This window comes from Pygocentrus nattereri, chromosome 3, assembly GCF_015220715.1.
Source record: "Pygocentrus nattereri isolate fPygNat1 chromosome 3, fPygNat1.pri, whole genome shotgun sequence".
NCBI classification, from domain to species: domain Eukaryota; kingdom Metazoa; phylum Chordata; class Actinopteri; order Characiformes; family Serrasalmidae; genus Pygocentrus; species Pygocentrus nattereri.
In genome coordinates this window covers 17,371,662-17,387,896 of record NC_051213.1, presented here as the reverse complement: position 1 = coordinate 17,387,896, position 16,235 = coordinate 17,371,662, and the positions used below count along the sequence as shown (strand labels likewise).

The window sequence follows — 16,235 nt, the reverse complement described above, 5'->3', positions numbered from 1 at the left end:
AAAGGATTTGTTGAAAATGAGGGGCACAAGCATAATTCAGCAAAGACGACGACTGAGCACTGGCTGCAAGGGCAGTATAACATTTGCTGTGCATAATAATTTAGCCAGCTAGTTGTTTTATTGAGAGTGTCTTGGCTGTAAACACCCGCGACAACGCTTGTAAAATCACTCACTGATATAAGAGGAAACAGTCTGTAGGTATTTACGTCTTATATACATCTTGTAGGCTTGTAGTTGCTGCTGTTTAGTATATTCAGCAAATGTGAAAAATGTAAAGTGCATTAAAATGATAATTAAGCATATTCATATTTGTGAAAATAATCTTATTATATATGTTGTGAACGTCATTCTTTAAGATTGGGTGAATAACACCACACAGTGTATAATGAATATTTCTTTGTTTGAAACTAATGTCTATCACATCATTTGTTTTTAAAAATCACAGTTTTTCTTTGTTTTCAATGTAAACCTTTTATTAGTATCCATAACAGGACAAAATAGTTTAAGGCACAAATGGTAGCCTGTAGGAGCAAGTTAATCACATCAGTCTTAATGAAAAGAAAAATAGCCTACATTTCACACCAGCAGGACAGAAAAATATTTGCATAGATCATTTTTTCACACATTTTTAACATTGCAATCAGTCAAAAATATTTTTTTTATCAAGTCAAAAACTCATAAAAAATGCATACATTATCCAGATTTACATAAATTGCATAGTAAATACTCTTCATTCATTGTACTAATAGTTCTATTTTTACATTTATATTTTTAAAAATATTAGTCACCTGCATTAGTTATACAAGGTTAACTGAAATGCTGATTGCCTTCAAAACAATTTTAAGGACATTAATGTCCATGACAACAAAGTGGGTCTCAAAAATAGATTGCACAGTTCTCACAATTCCTAATAAAATGCTAACAAATTTGCATAGACAATTAAAATACACATATTTGCCTCTGCCCAAGCTTGATTAGAAAAGTAAGCACTCAAAAACTACTAAACAGTGTTTAGATGATAGAAAGAGAAGAAATAAATGAATAGTTACAAAGAAATAAAATGTTAGTCTCAACCAAAAAACAAAACCAAAAAAGAAATCAAAGTTAGTGCTCACTGATTAGTCATTTGCTAAGTATATTAAATGCTAGTAAAGATGTATCTCTCATAGTGCAAGTGATTTTCATTCTGATGATTGTTCAGCTTAGTTATTTAAATAAAAAATAAATAAAATAATAATAATAATAATGAAATCCACTCTGTAACTCAATTTGATCCATGTAAAGATATTTCCTCTGTCTACTATTAATGCTGTATCATTATTTTTGTCTACAATATTGTTGTGTAATTTGAATAGTGGAGATTCTGCAACGATCCTACACTGCTGCTTGTTGATTGCAAGTCTGACGCAATTGCATAGAGAATAAAGACAACAGCTCTCTCTACACCAAATGTGTAACTGTCAACACACAGAGCTGTTCAATCACAGTGCAGTACCCTTCACTGCTGCCGGCCGTGGGTCTCACATTCATACACTCAAATCACAAGCTCTAAATCATCCATAGAACAGACTGTGGTGTGTGGAAATTATTGTTTAGCCATCCACTTTAAACATGACTTCATGATCAGCTATAACAGAGGGATACAATGATGTTATGCCCAGAGCATAGTGGTGTAATTTCTATCATAGTGCTTTGCCTGTAACATCAAACAAAACAGAAGAGAAAGCAAAAGAGAGAAAATGAACTTATATGAATGTGTGAAGTGCTCTATGCTAAAGATTGAATTGGCTCATAAGAGTCTGTATAGGCAGATTAGACTAGCTGATTGTCTTGACCTAGGTTAAATACATTTTAAAAGATCTTTCTTTTTATCTGAAACACACAAGTGTTTGACCTCTAAACTTCTCTCTGAAAATAATGTGAGTTGAATTCACATTAGAATCCTAGACAGTTATACATTATGGTGGCCTTCTCATTTAATCCCCAGAAGATCTACTGGTACTAAAAACCAAATACATGTAGCATTATATGTGATTTTCATTCCAACCCAGGTCCATAAATTTCCACAAACAAAAGATGCAATACAATCGCTAGTAGATTCACCTGAGTGACCTTGTCATTTTTTCCTGTATTTTACTGTTCAATACTTGTCCTGTACTGCAGGTGGAGTATGCATAGCTAATGATAGAATGTTAGACTAAAAAGACTTTTACAAAAAATAAAAAAAAAGAAAATGATTGCTAAAATATCAATTAAGCGCAAGAATAACAAAGTATCCTTTTAAAGTGCTGTAATGTCAAAATGTTGGGGCACACATTAAAAGGGTGCAGACATCTGAGTTCAGTTGAAGTGCTTCATCAGCCGATATTGACTTGTCATCCATGTTTGCATATCATTCATTCTTATCTTCTATGTTATTCCTCCAACACCTGAAATGAAAACAGAGGGAGGCATTAGAAGAAGAACAGAAATACTGCCTCAGTGCAGAAAAATGCTGGAGATAGCATGGCATCACTCATTGATCAAGCGTCCTGTCCTGAAATACCTAAATGTCACTGCATCTTTAGTGCTAGCACTAAAGCACTTTGAATTTGAATTGTCCTTGTGTGTAACATGTGTCTATATAAAAAACTTACTTTACCTAGCTCTTTTGCATGGCATTTGTGGTTGATTGAATTGTTTAAATACTTTTAGGGCAGTATGTCTTGATTGCACAGCCTTATGTTCTTGTAGCTCATACACAGTAGAGTATGCCAGGTGGAGGATTGAGGGCGAAGTTGAAGGGATCTCAGTGCTTGGTACGTGCTGAGGCTAAAGCAAAGAGGAAGCATGTGACTGCTTCTAAGCTTGAGGTGCTGAGGCAAACTATACAGAGGAAGCCCAGTCCCTTCTGCACAGGCAAGCAACTTAAAATATTAAGGTCAAGGGGGACACAGGCAAGCAGTCAGACCTGGTCCAAATGACCAGTGTTGTTGCTAAAGTTAGAAGCACCTCTGCTTCTAGTTCACTCAACCTCTGGTGGTCCTATAAAGTGTCCAAAAGACCAGACTGACAGCATTAAGGTACTGCTTAGAACCAGCAGGTCTTTATCCTTCAGGTATTTCTGAATAAACTAGCATAACTATTATAATTCTTTACTCAGAAAAGTTGGATCTGCTCTGTGCAGGGAACAATGTGTTTAATCGTTTCTTTTGTGTCTAAATTACCCCACAGTAGGACTCTGAGATTTAGCAGATGCAGGTCATTGGGGCATCTAGAAATTTTACATTAATACTACCACATTTATTGTAGCATCCCCATGCTTATGGTTAGGAGTGGTTAGAACAAGTTGCCCTTTTACGCTTATCTGTGATTAGCTTTGTGGTTTCCTAGATAACCATTAAAATCAGTTTCTGAGGGTATAACTGCAGGTGATGGAAAATGGGGGGAAAAAAGAAAGTCTGTGTAAATCATGGGTAAGTACAGATGAGTGTTGATAATGAGAGTGAGGGTATGCCATGGCGACCGTAGGAAATAGACGACACACTGTTGTCATTGTAGGCCGAGCTGAATGAGGTGAATTTACACCCGCAGCACGCGCCCCGTTAAATCTGAGCAGCAGGACTGGAAGAGAGAGTGGAGGGGGCAGAAGAAGGGGATGGGGGGGTGCTCCACAGAAAGAGGGTCTGTTTAGATTCTGGGTATGTTGGTGGGCACAGCCGTCTCTGAGCCAAATGCGGCACACAGAATCCTCACTTTTATTTATGCACCCCTTCTTTTCAGTTGCCCTGTCTTTCTTTCTTGCTTTCTTTCTTTCTTTCTCTCTTGATTTCCCTGTCTCCCTCCGCTTGTCCTCACCGAATGAATAGTCATGGCAGTGCTACTGTGTAACTGCTCCCCTCCCTCACTGCCTCAGGTCTGAATAGGAGGGCTGAATTGAGCAAACAGTCGGCCTGTCAGCTCAATAGGCGGTCTGGCCATGAACTTCAAGTCCTTCCCAGGCCCCCGGCGTCACTGGCAGGAGGGGGACGGGGGGCGAGGCGGGGAAGGTGGGGTGGGGGGTTGGGGGTAGTAGCCCAGACAGTCTCAGACTTCAGGGGGCCCCTGGTGCCCATTTTTTTTTAGGGAGCCCTCATCATGGTGGTTCCCAAGGCTGGTGCCTGTATGGGGAGCAAGAGACCAGCTGCTTGGTTGTCCCAAAAGGAGGGGTTTGTGTGTCTGTGTGTGCAAGTGAGTGTGCAGACATGACACCGTCTGCCCCCCTTTGCCCATGCCCCAGTCGCCTCCCAGCTATGCATACTCTACCACACGCTCCCAGACGCAAGCTGCCACTGCGCCCTCTCTCCTCATCGTCTCCTCACTAAAGCAAGCCTCTGAGGCGCTGCTGTTTGCATTGTTTTTGCTGTGCATAATTTCCTCAGTTCTCACTAAGCCAGACTCATCCTCACATTACCACCTGTTTACTGACACACATTCTGATTACAAAGTAAAACCTCTGTTCCATAGAATCCCAGCTTTTAAGTTTTAGAAACATTGATTTTAGCCTCAGCCAAACTCCATTTCTTGATTCCAGTGAGACAAAATTTTAACATCGGAATTAACCTTTTGCACAAAAACTTATACAAATTGAAATGAATTCCAGTTGCCGAATTCCATTTATCCCATAAATATGCTCTTAAACATAAACAACCAGCCATAGAAGACTACTTTTGTTTCCCAAAAGAACCATCAAACATATGGTTCTTAAAAGAATTTTTCATGCATATGAGATGAACGAGTATGAGGAAAATTTAAAAAACCTCTACATTAGGTAAATATTCTAGACTTTTTCCTCCAACTGTACACTGAAGCCAAGAACCATTTAGGAGCCTCTATTTTTAAGACACTATGAAAATCCTCTAATGATGCTTTAGACAACCACCCACAGCAGGCTTTCCAAATTCTTCACAGATCTTATGCTAGCCTAATGGCGGTACAGGTTTATTTTTCAGTGAGCTTCAGCTGGCTGTCCTGAACTCTCTCACTTGCTCTCAGGTTGAGCATGTCTCCTCTGTGTTGCGCTGGGAGCATTGCCACTTACCCGGCACTATATCAGCTGGGCTGTGGCATTGTCTAGACCTCCAGTGAGGAGACCCAAACAAAGGCCACTGTGTGGGACAATGGGTAGCATTGTTTACCCCCTCTCCTTTAGTTAATCGGGCCCAGCCGGCTCTAATTGGTGTTTTGGTTAAGCAGGTTTTAAACTTATAGATCCCTGGCCTCAATAACAGAGAGCCACAACAAGTTTGCCAGCAAGAACAATACTCGACTTGTCTGGGCAGCGACTCCCTAAAAACTAAGAAGCAAAGTGGGCCTGCTAATGTTGAACCTTCTTCATCACACTCTCCTTCACTATTACTCATGCCTCCTCTGCACCACTTCTAAATATAGGCTGAGAAAAATGTTGAAGTGTGAATTACATATAGTTATTTTCTTATTTCTAAAATCTCTGCAGTGGCATCAAGAGCAGTCTGAGAATTTAGACTTCTTCACAATAGCTGTGATCTATCCATCATTTTTGCATCTCTGAGCACAGACAGGATCTTCAGTGCAGCGCCTGAAGATGTGAGAAAAAGCCTTCCTATTTTTCTTCAAAATGGCAGCGCGCCATCTCAGTGCCTGGCATGGCGGCGAGGCGGGCAACAGAATCCCTGATGGTGTTCTATTCAGTTCTTGTGCCCGCAGATGCCCGCCTTGACTCCCCCTCTATTGTGACGGAGAATGATTTAATGCAAGCGAGTACAAAACGCCTCCCCGCCCACTTTAGCACCAGCGACGTGTGATTTTCACAATTAACAAACACATCTGCTGTAATTAAAAAAAGTGCAGAAAGGGAGAGGGGGCTTGTGTGTGTGTGTGTGTGTGTGTGTGTGTGTGTGTGTGTGTGTGTGTGTGTGTGTGAGGGGGAGGGTATGAGATGGAGGAGAATGATGGCGGGTCATACCTGCTCGTTCCTCCTCCCTCTTCCATTTCATGCCAGCGTGTTCTAAGATGGTGGCGAAGCATGGGCTGCCGCTCGTGATAGGAGGAAGGGGCAGGCAGGGAGAGGAGGGGTGGAGAGCAGAGAGAAGAGACGCATCATTGGGGCGCATGGAGGGTGAGCAGCTTCAACACCAACACACCCCTCCTCCTTTACATCCTCCATGTCTTCCTTCCCCCTTTCAGAGAGAGAGAGAAGGATTGGTGGTCTGTGTGGAAAAAAGAGTGAAAATGGAGAGAAAGAGTCAGAAAACATAAACATGAGTTTGCTGTGCTGCCAGCATGTGAGAGGGATACGCATCAGGCATGCGCACAGACACACACACATGCGCACACACCTTTTCATGTCTGTTCACATGGTACAGTCTGCCCCTGAGCATGCAAATGACTTTCATTATGCAAATGCATGCAAATCAGACCCAACCATCTGAGAATCAAGGCTGGGAAAAATCTACACCAAGAGATTGAATGAAAAAGAAAGGGAGCAAGGATAAATCCTTTCGGATGGCAGGAGACTGTTAACGGAGGTAAATGTTGTGCAATAGAACAACGGTGGCCCAGGGTGAACAAAAATGGCTTCCCCTGAATATGTGACATTGTAACATCGCTCAGTCTTCTCTCTGCTTCCTTCTTTGTAATATATTGGCTTTTAAATCAACACTCAATCATGTATTCATGACAGTAACTCAAAAAGCTTTGGTAACAGATGTAGTGGGATATTACTGAGTTATAGAGTTTAAATTAGCCACCACTGCAGCAGCCACATTCTCTCCAAATGACCTTGTTGTTCGTTGTCATTATGAACATGTCTAGCACATGTGTCTGGCTGTAAAATGCAGTGGAAGTATATCCCTCAGTGCCAGCAACACTAGGCATTTATGACGGCTCAACATTGGCTGTAGCCAGAAGTTACCACAACACTAGCTTTGAACCCGCATTCAGACCCAGTAATATAATCCAACACATAAGACCTGAGGCATGTCTACATATGCAGTAAAACAAGCAAGTACAATGGATACACTCTCTTGGTCAATTCACAAGCATGGGTTCTTATTATTTCATTGACTTGCATCTATACAGTGGGACACTGCAGCAGTATAGAGCTCCAGGCAGCATGTTGAGAGGTGGTCTTTGTTTTAAGGTGGTGCTGCTCAGAGGCTCGGGGCAGACAGAGTGTGAGGAGGATGGAGTGTGAGAGAGTTGGATGGGAGAAAGTAAAGAGTGGAATTAGAGGGGTGGGGTCCAGCTGAATGGCAGCAAACCTTCTCTAATTGGCACTTGACATTTTTTTGCAGCAGCCCTCTAAAGTGGGCCCACTCTTAAGCCCTCTCCAGGCCCTTGTTAGAAAAGTGCCTTATGCAAATAGAGCGAATAGGGACTATTGTAAAGTCTCTGACATTAACAAGCAAGGTAATAATAGAATTGTATGCTTTCAGAGGACTTGTAGGTGTGTTGGAGAGAGAGCAGGACAATTGGCCAATATGTGAACAGCCATCCAAGTGACGTCCAGGGGAAAAAAAAAGAAAAAAGGCATTTCAGAAGACTGAGCGCTGGTTAAGCAAGTTGAGCTTTTGACAAAATGGCCCCTTAAGGTGCACACAAGCATGCGAAGTGAGGCTCTCCCACATCAAAATATTTATTTACTATATATGTTTGTATTAGCAGAAGATATTCTTCAGGCAGTGGTAGCAGAGCAGTGTCTGAGCAAGTGACATTTATAATGCCAATAAAGGCATGTATTCTATCAGGTCATATCTAAAAAAAATTACTAGAATTACAATAGATGTGTGGTATAAAGTTAATGTTAAGTCAGCAGCTATTTTATGTATTATTACTCAACGGTAAGGCTTTTCTGAAAGGCTAATGGTACTCCATTGAATATCAAGTTTGCCACCACATGCCCATGTCAAATGACCAAACACATTGCAATTTTAGCCCATTAATGTGCTTTTGACTATTCTTAATACCATTAAAGAAGAAAATCATAGAAAACCAACTTTTAACATTCTTTTTTTCCATATCTGGTCACTGTGCAGATACGAGAATTGTGCATTGCTTCTCGTGTGGTCCGTATAATGTTGACCTTCACCTGTTAATGCAGCTCCCAAAACCTAATCTCTATTGTGTGTGAGCCCATTGACTTCACCAACAGCCTAAAAGTGCATTCACATTTCTTTGGCCGAAACATTAGGGCGGGGGCTGGGGGGACTAAAGAGAAGAGCATTTAGTCCTCGGTTTCCTATCCCACAGTGCTGCCATTTTGGGGCTCAGTTGGTGTGTTCCGTTGCTCGAAAGAAAAGCAGCGACAGGGGCAAGAATCAGCTAGATTGGCTCCAACAACAGCTTGGTAGTTGTGACTGAGCAGTTGTGAAAGGATGGCAAAGGAATCCATTGTCTCTGTGTGACAAGTGAACTAGCTCTATTGACAGTACAGTCAACTGGAGAAGGAAGCTGAGGGAGAAAAGGGAAGGGAGGCAAAGAGGGGAGGCCCACAGTGCTGTTTCTAGTTGACACTTGAAGCTTAAAACGGCTTGTTGAAGGCTTAAAAAACTCCTGTGTAGCCATGTTGAATAAGGAAAGGTCTATACCAGTTAGTCCATCAGATCACTTTGCTACACATCTTCAGCTTGGCCTATCCACACCTCAGTGCTAACTACCACAGAGAAACATGAATACAAGATGTTTTAAAAAGTAAAACATGATATATACAGCATGGATAGGTATGTAAAGAAAGCAGAAAGATGCAAACAACTATCATATTACCTGCACTTTGACGAAAGGGCTGTACTAGTATTCACTGAGTCAGCTTTTCATACAAGCCAGGCCAAGCTATGTAGATGGCATATGTTCCTGGCACAGTAATGGCATATGCTGCTCAATGGATGTCAGAATTGCCCTGGCACTCTCATTCAGTTAAACGATGAACCAGAAAGCGCCAAGCCCTGCTGAGACCACAGAGACAGTACTCCAGGTCTGTTTGCTAACATACAAGTGAGTGAAGGCATACTAGCAGGACCATTATAGCCTTGTAATGTACATAGAAAAGAAGTCCTCCATTCATCCACTCCATGTAAAAGCCACCTTGGTGTTTGATGCAGCAGCTGCATTGCAGCAGCCGCCCTGATCAAGGCCACTCAGCTGATGCCGCTCCTCACTACGTGGCCTAGGGCAAAGACTGTTTATGTGAAAGTCACACATGACTGCTTCATCCAAAGGGCAGTTAAACTCTGTCCCTTGCTTTGTAGCTCTGATTTTCTTTACGCAAGTCACACCTTACAAATTAAACTTGCACTAAGCTTGAACTGTTGTGCTGGCTTGCTTTCAGGCAAAAAAATACTTAAAAGTTTTATATATGCTTTTTATATCTTTGACTTTGAATAAGAATGTCTGAAAAATGAATTAATAGAATGTCAATTTTCAGAGACAATTGACACTGTGAAGCCAAAATTTAAGAATCAAGCTGTCTTTTGTTTACCATAAGCTTACCTAAGTGATCTCCAATGTTCTGAGGTAGTATAATCAGCTTGAAGTGAAGTCTTTAACCAATAAGTAGCGCTTCCTGCATAGTGCTAATGGGACAACTCTGAATGAGATCAAGTGTAAAGGTGTGATGATCTTATTGGCCAAAGGCCTCCAGCTGGCTCAGGCTTAAATAGAGCTTCAAACCATGGGATTGTCCTCCTAATGGCTGCTGTCAGCACTGTGGTTCTGGTTCAATAGCTCTGCCCACTGGCTCACAGTGAGGAACACAGCCGTATTCACCACCATCTCAACAAGCTTCTGCGCTCATATTCATCCCCAGTGTTGGGTTCATTCCAGCACATTCACAGCATGAACGAGTGTCAGCTCCAATCAGCCACCTCTGTACGACAGCCACACAAGATCAACCTCAAACAATTGCTGCCTGTCTTCTTGTGCTGGCCCAAAGTTCAAATACACTGTGTAGAATTAGCAGGAACTTTTGCCCAGGAAAGCCACAGTCCCTTAATTAGTCAAACTGGCAATAGCCATAAAGGTTAATGTTCTAAATGAAAAGGTAAATATTTTACAAACTAGAAATGAGATTTAAGTTAATGAACTTGAGTTGCAAAGAGTTAGTGATGTAGAACAGAACACATGCTAAAGCTGAAGTGACCTAAACTACCTAGAGCATGGCGCACTGTGATGAGTGGTGTTGGTCCCCGTAGAGGCAGCGAGTGGACATGTGACCACTGCATTAAGCCCCTGCCCGCACTGCACTGTGTTCTGGGATCAGGAGATTACAGATTAAAAATGATCATGTTTGACCAACCAGGCCACAGCACCCAGCTCAGAAAAATCAGAGGGCTACAGATAGGCTTTCCATGCTTATTCCACATTGCACCAGTAGACAATACTTGCAGACTCCCTTGCAATACAATTTCTCTTATGTTGTGTCTCAAGTGCAAGAAAGCAAAAATCACCTCTGTCAGATCATTCAACATGGTTTAAAAAGCATCTTACCGTTTGTCTTCCTTCTAGAGGCTATTTTGTTTCTTGGCTCCTGTCTTAAGTTGAGAAGAGTGAGGGGGCGGAGCGTGGAGTGCTGAGTGGGCAGTGCCTTTCAGGTGTGTAATGGGATTCTTGTTACTTTCGGTTATCTAGCTTTATGAAGAATGTACATCACTCATACAGCTAGATAACCAAAGATAACAGCCAACCCCTCCGGCCAACCATCCTTTTTTTTCAACCACAGGGGGAAGTGACAGGCTCAGATTCAGACCTAAAAATAGAGGAGCCTTTGATTAACTCTGCAATAAGGACTGGCACTGAGTCCACTGTGTTTTAGATCAGCTTCAACAAAGCATTAATTCAGTGTAATTTAACCACTTCATAATTGGTTATAAAAATCTAATTGTGCTAACATGGTTCAGAGGTACAGATTTACACTATCATATACTTACAGTAGCAGAGCAGTGATGGTAGTTTGCGTTGATATTTTTCAATGCTGAAACATTGCACCATATTTCCTTAACTACTGTGGCATAATTCTTCAATAGGTTCTCCTAAATCCTCTCAGGACTGACAAGCTGCGCTCATGACAGGCACCAGAACAGGCTGTCAAAGTCAAATGTGGCTTCATGGCTTTAGATTCATACAGGCCACACTAACTGCTCTCTTCTATCTCACACGACAGACTTCTCTCCCTGGGAGAGAGATGGTTGCAGTTACTCCCTGCAAAGCCTGAGATTTATTTCTAAATGAAAGGAAGACACTGGCTGGGCTGAAGAAGGGCCAAAGAGAAACACTGTTTGTTTTAATTTTCCACAAATTCAACACCAAGACTTGTTTATCACAGGGCAATCTCTCTCTCTCTCTCTCTCTCACACACACACACACACTCACACACATGCACACACACTCTCTATTCTACATATGCAAATGAAAGAGGAGTTGGTCCAATTAAAAGCCTTTGTGTGGGGAGCCCTTCCTTGTTCCTTCTCTGAGGTGTTGTAATCACAGAGAGAGAGAGAGAGAGAGAGAGAGAGAGAGAGAGAGAGAGAGAGCCAGAGAGAGAGTAATCACTCATTACAGCATTTCATGCCAGCCAAAATGGCAACGCTGGGTCAAGTTCAAACATTTTCATTTACACTATGCTCTATCCATCTCCCATCACCTAATTATTTTGCTAATACCACCAGCAGGCTGTTTACAGTACAAACTGTCCTCACTCTATCTGTTAGCGATTAACCGACTAGCATTCATGACATTAAACAAGGAATCAAGGATCAACGCAGCAAACAAACATTTTACAAACCAGCCACTTAAATATGCGCGTTAAAAAGCAAAACATAGAATAAATACAACAGCCTGCAAGATGCATTAATAAACTCATACAGTTCTATTAATACAGTGCATTTTCAAAAACAACAACAACAATAATAATAATAATTTCAATTATTATTGATTCAATTATTTCTTTATTAACTTTCATAAACAGAGTAATCTAAGTAAATACGTACATCGTCTTAAAGCTTAAAGCAGTAGAAATGCCGTTTTTAGATAAAACATTTTTTTCTTGGATTTTTCTTTTTTTTTTTATTTAGCTGTATATAGCACAGATCGATAATAACTTTGTCGTCAAGGTTTAGATCATGTTGTTGCTATTATTATTACTATTATTATTATTTAAATTATTATTTTAAGTCTTATTTTTTGCCTTTAACCAATTGCACTGAAATTATGGAACTATGACAGAAAAAAACGACGAAAAAGGGATTAAAAAGCATGAAATTTTAGTTTTGATTTAAACTTGTTTCCTTGGACTGCTCCTTTCTTTTTTCGTTTAATTTTGAGTTTAGAGCAGATCTGCGGCAGCCTGTCCGTATCATGTGGTCTGAATGAATGTAGGCCCTGGTCAGAGGCGTTTTAGTGATGACTGCTAGGAGGACATTTTAGACCTACGTGGACAAAACTGACCGTGTCTTGTCCGGGTTTGACATATCACACTGCATTGTTTTAAGACGTGCTGTCATTATTTGCTTTGTCATGTCGCGCGCGAGTTAGAGCTGCTCCACGCTTCTGTAGCTATTTTAACTAATCGATCAATATGATCGTCACTGGAGAGATTTTCTGGCATTGAAATTCATCCGGGCAACCTGCGCTAATGGACTTGACAGAATTGTGAAATGATGAGATAATTTGTGGTTTGCATCTACTGCTGCAGCATGCCTTCATTTAAAGAGAGGCCTAAACCCTTCCTTAGAATAATCAGCTATAGATCTACTGCCTGGTTTGCTCGAGCAGACCTGCACGTGCTCATGGGGTGCTCGAATTATGACATCTTACTATTCCTTATGTCTTTTTTGTTTTCGTATTTTACTAATTTCATACAAACAGCAATGTGTGTGTGTGTGTGTGTGTGTGTGTGTGTGTGTGTGTGTGTGTGTGTGTGTGTGTGTGTGTGTGTGTGTGTGTGTGTAAATCTATTACCTCGACGCTGGACTCCTGGCCGTCAATGTGCGAATATTCTGGAAAAGAGAGAGAGAACAAGAGGAATAAAGACACACTCCTCCGTATTCAGAGGATATTTTCTGGAGAATATTTAGCACTAAGTACGGAGGCTAGAGCTCCATTTAGAGCTGCTGATCCACTGCGTCTCATGATCTGAGAATGAGGCCCAAACCGTTAGCTAATCTCATCCAATCGGCCTGCAAAGTCTGTATAGATCCCAACCAATCCGACTCACGCCACCTCAGCACGAGCTGAACTCTAAGCTCTGTCACTAAGAGGTAATGTTTCAGTAAGACTGGATCCAGCTTTGCTGGGCCATTGGGTAATAGTGGTGTTCAATAAAGTCCACTTTCAGTTGATGATTACTAGAGTATTCTTACTAAATGGACAAAAGAACGTGGTGTAGATAGTTCCATTCGATAACAAATTACGTCAGTTGTGCGGGAAATCATATAAAGAGGTTTTGCCTTCGAGTATTGTGACGTCATTTTAAAAATACAACACAATGCCTTGCATCAACAATTACGAAGAAAATATTCTTATATAACATCTGATGTAGTAAACCTTCTAAGGTTTTAAGCCTTTTCTAAAGCTATGATACATATATTATATATATATATATATATATATATATATATATATATATATATATATAGAGAGAGAGAGAGAGAGAGAGAGAGAGAGAGAGAGAGAGAGAGAGAGAGAGAGATAGATAGATAGATAGACATATTCTCAAATAATAAATAAATAAACAAACAAATAAAAAAGAAGATATACAGGCCTAATATAGCTCTTTGGCCCATTGTCTTTCAATAATCCCACCTAATTTTCCCTCTATGTGGTGTAAATCTGGTTTCTTTTCCAGCTGAAGTCTCGGTACCAACCGCTTTCACAGTAAAGGTCTATGATGGAAACGCTTTGTAGGCTACAGAAGCTTTGAGAGAGACTGCGGGCACGTGGAGAGCGGATATCCGGCCTTGTGCTCTACACTGACCATGAGGATTAAGTCCTCACACACACGCACACACACACACACTGCAAAATCACAAATGTTCACCAGGCTAATCCAGACTATTCCAATCTGGATGTGTCCACTATTTAATAAAGGAATTGAAACAAGAAAAAGGGGGAAATGTGAGTGTAAGCACTGAGGATAAATCATTTCAAAGCAATTTTAACAGAAGGACTTGAGTCTGTGAAGACTATCGTTAATACAACTACGATACTATGTTATACGTATGTTACTACGACACGATACAGTCATATGTTTAAATTTCATACACAGGCATTTCATTAAAATACCAGATGTTGCTCTGACTGTGTATGTTCAGGCATCCCTCTGACCTTTTTTCTCTTCTAGACCGAGTCAGTGCGGGAGCGGAAAAAGGCTGTTAACGCTGTTTGTTTTCCTCGTCGGATATCCCAGCACAGCGCACTGACTGAGTCTGGCTCACAGCCTGTAATGAGAACATTAACAGACTGTTAAAAGAGGAGAGCGACTCTTACCTAACGAGGAAACCACACAGTGTCCCTCCTGCAGCAGATGCCGTTATTCGGGAACGGTCTCTCTCTAACACACACACACACACACACACACGTAGTCGGTATGATAATAAAAAGGAAACGGCCGCATCCCTCACTCAGAGCCTCAGAGATAACAGCACTACATGCTGCACACCCTACAGAGATGAGGGGCTGCAGCTGGGAGCTCGCGCGCCGCCTGAACCCGTAACAGCTTCCTCATCACGTCCGAGCCCCGTAAGGCGATGTGATTTGGCTTCATAAACCCACAGTAAACACAAGAAAACGGTCGAACAGCACGCGCTGAAACCCAGCACAAACATGCACACAGCATTCACTCACCAGCGCGCGAGCAGCGGCTCCGCTCTCTCAGCAGTTCTCGCGCTCAGCTCTCCCGCGCCGCTGCGTCTTCATGGCTGCGGCTCCGCGTGACGTCGCGGTGTGATTTCCCCACCGCCTGCGCCCCCTCCCCACCTTATTCCCCACCGAGGTGCCCCGTACCCCTGTCCGCGAGACCAGAGAGCCCCCCACCCTCACCTCTCTCTCTAACCTCTCTCTCCTGCTCCAGTGTGCGCGTGTGTCGCTGTTCTGGACTCCTACTCGCCAGTTTAAAAAACATATAGCTCGAGGAAGCCCCGCCCCTCTGGTGACACAGCGCGAGTCCCCGAGTCTCCTCCCTCTTCAGCTCCGCGCGCACACCGAATCCGATCTGACTTTTTTCTTTTCTTTTCTTTTTTTACTCTGTGAAAAGCGTCTGGTGCTGTGAGTGTTCATCAGTGCTCAGTGCTCACTGTTGGTTGTGGCCATGTGACTCAATCAAAATATAAATATATGGTGTATATAAACCATCTATCTATCTATCTATCTATCTATCTATCTATCTATCTATCTATCTATCTATCTATCTATCTATCTATCTATATCTACAAATAGTATGTTTTGTTAACAAGTCCTCGGCAGAGAACACACATTTTCACATTTTAATACTCAATTGCTGTTTATTTACTGAGGTAAACACGTTGATTGATTAATTAAACGTTGTCTGTGCAAAAGGTGAGATATAATATATATTTGTGCATTGTATGTTCTTTTCCAATATGCTAGCAAATAAATGGAAAATGCCATATTTAGAGAATGTGTTAAATAAAATCAGAAAAATCTACTTGTCAATCAATCAGTGATTTGAGTCGTAGGTGTGACACACACACGCACACACACACACACTTATATATATATATATATATATATATGTGTGTGTGTGTGTGTGTGTGTGTGTGTGTGTGTGTGCGTGTGTGTGTGTGTGCGTATGCTACATTTGTAGAATAATTGTCCCAATCCCAAATCCCATTGTGAATATATGACTAATTTCATGCATTTTTTTTAATTAAAAGGAATTAAACTTGAGCAAAAACCTAAGTGGACTTGATTACTGCGCCGTCTTCAATCTTTTAAGCCCTCAAAAAAATGAATTTCCTGAATGACTGAAACTCCAGACGCTGAAACTAACAATTATAAAATTAAATCCCATTCGCTTTCATTATTTACGCCTGCGTTTGGCGTTTTGTTTGTTTGTTTGTTTGTTTTGTTGTTGTTGTTTTTTTTTTGTAAAACGTTTCAGACGTTGTGGAAATTGGCAGCGCTCTCACCACCTGATGGCCCAGGCTGTATGGACTGTTCTGTCTGCTTGTGTGAACATGGCCGTGACAGCTCACAGTGAAGCACATGCTGCTGTGATTGTACATTTT

The 16,235-nt window shown here is 41.4% G+C and overlaps 1 long non-coding RNA gene across 1 annotated transcript; it reads right to left on the bottom strand.

The window, feature by feature from the left end:
- Positions 1-455: 455 nt before the first annotated feature.
- Positions 456-14,961, bottom strand: LOC108441912. The gene is made up of 5 exons (XR_001858991.2): positions 14,833-14,961; positions 12,949-12,986; positions 10,480-10,738; positions 5,963-6,206; positions 456-2,429 (listed from the first exon to the last, which is right to left on the bottom strand). It is a non-coding gene; the product is annotated as an uncharacterized LOC108441912 (long non-coding RNA).
- Between the last annotated feature and the right edge of the window lie 1,274 nt (positions 14,962-16,235).